The following is a 1,909-nucleotide window of genomic DNA, read 5'->3' on the forward strand; positions in this document are numbered from 1 at the left end:
TGGCCTAATTCGGATCGATACTTTCTGCATATCATTTCCCATTGTTAGCTTTACTTTGCCTCATTAGCTTGCTTTCCACCGCCAGCATTCCTACAGTGCTTCCTTTCGTATGGTTGGTTTTCCAAGTTTATTTTCATATGCTTTCCGATCTAAAAAGTTTGATCATGACATGAGCAAAGTTGTGTACATGCATGTGCAGTTCCTCGCTATAAATACACCCTTGAAGCCAAAGGACAAGGCCCATGAATATGAGGCCTGCTCTCTAATCTTAGTCAAATATTCATGCCAAGCCTGAAGCACCACAGTTCCCTATTTGCCGCCGTCCTTGAAAGGCAACCATAGCTTACCCACCTCCTGGCATCAAAAATGAAGATCGGCAAGGCCCCGGAGATCCTGAAGAAGGCGGTGACGTTTTGCAAGAGCAAGAGCGGCGTTCTCGTGGCCAGGTTCCTCGTCCTCGCATCGTTCCGCCGCAGGATGGCCACCGTTGGCGCCATCTCCCACAGGATCCACGCACTGGTGACTGCTGCCGACAGGGAGAAGCGCGGCAGGGTGGACTGCCACAAGGCTCTCGTGCTGCGCAATGCTGACAAGCAGGCGGTCTATGGTGGTGAGATTGTTGTTAATCTCTCTCGTCAATTGGCACTGTTCGATCAAGAGAACGAACATGATGTCGGCTGCCCTGACTGGACCCTGCACCCCATCTTCAATGAAAATAGTTATTGCTGTTACATCGATGAGTGCGATGGCGATGAGGATGATGATGGTGGCCATGAAGACGTTGGTGTTGAACCGTCCGTCATGGATGTAATCAGGAACAACCACGAGGTTGAAGGCTTGGAGTTCAACTTTGAGAACGAGATTGATCAAGCTGCCGATATGTTCATCACGAGGTTTCGGAACCAGATGAACCGTAGCTTCTAGTATATATCTAGCTGATTGCATGACCAAGACTGAAGTGAACATCGTCCGGCGGATAAATGACATTAGATGGTGGGTGTGACACTGATCTTTTTGTTATGAATAGGTGTGAGACTGTAGGGAGAAAAGGAAATAGACATATGATGTATGCTAGAGGATACCAATATTTTTTTCTGGCGCCTAGAAATGAGATTTTTTAAGAGAAAGTAGCAAAATGCCAGTAAAATAACACAAAATAAAGCACATATTTCTAACAAACCGTATGAATTGCTAGTTCTCTGGGAACGAAGCTCATGCTCCGTAGAGACTCTTGCAAAGGTCGGATTTTAATGCACTTGAGTTGAGTTGCAACTAGAATTTTTCAGTTGCAAGTTGGATGCAACTGAAAATTCTAAGTTGCAAGTGAGATTGCAATTAGAGAAAATGTCTCCCAACTGTTAGATTTTCTTCGTAATTCATAGTAATGGTGAGTTGCAACATAAGCTACAACTAAAATTTAATGACGCTATTCTACTTACAACGAAGTTAGACTGCATCCTTTTCTAAATTACTCAAACTGAATACATTAGCTCCTAAAATACACACCACCCCAGCAGGCCAAAGTAAAAGCCCAAACAAAAAGCCCACAAGCTGTAACACATGAACAGACCAGAGGCCACAACACACAGAAACAAAAACAAATGGTGACTAGCGGATTAATATCGCGCTTCGCTGCTAGTCGTCTTCTTCTTTTGCTTGTCATCAGTCTCCTTGTTTGCTTGCCTCGTGCGCTGCTCCTTCCTAAATCCTTATCAGCTAATCTCTGGTGGCTGCTATGCTCATATAATCCTCCCAAGCCACAGTTAGTTCTCATTTTATTGGTTAATGGTTAATTTGTATAAATCACTATCGTAAAAACACAAAAGTGGAAACAACAAACATAAAGAAAAATTGAAACATTTCATTGTTAATTGTGCTCGTGTGCATTTAGAAATGAAGAGATAAAGAC

General features: G+C 43.5%; 1 pseudogene; it reads left to right on the forward strand.

Annotated features, from left to right (window-relative positions):
• Window positions 1-282: 282 nt before the first annotated feature.
• Window positions 283-924, forward strand: LOC124652529 (annotated as a pseudogene).
• Window positions 925-1,909: the final 985 nt, after the last annotated feature.

Source organism: Lolium rigidum, chromosome 5, assembly GCF_022539505.1.
Source record: "Lolium rigidum isolate FL_2022 chromosome 5, APGP_CSIRO_Lrig_0.1, whole genome shotgun sequence".
Lineage (NCBI taxonomy): Eukaryota > Viridiplantae > Streptophyta > Magnoliopsida > Poales > Poaceae > Lolium > Lolium rigidum.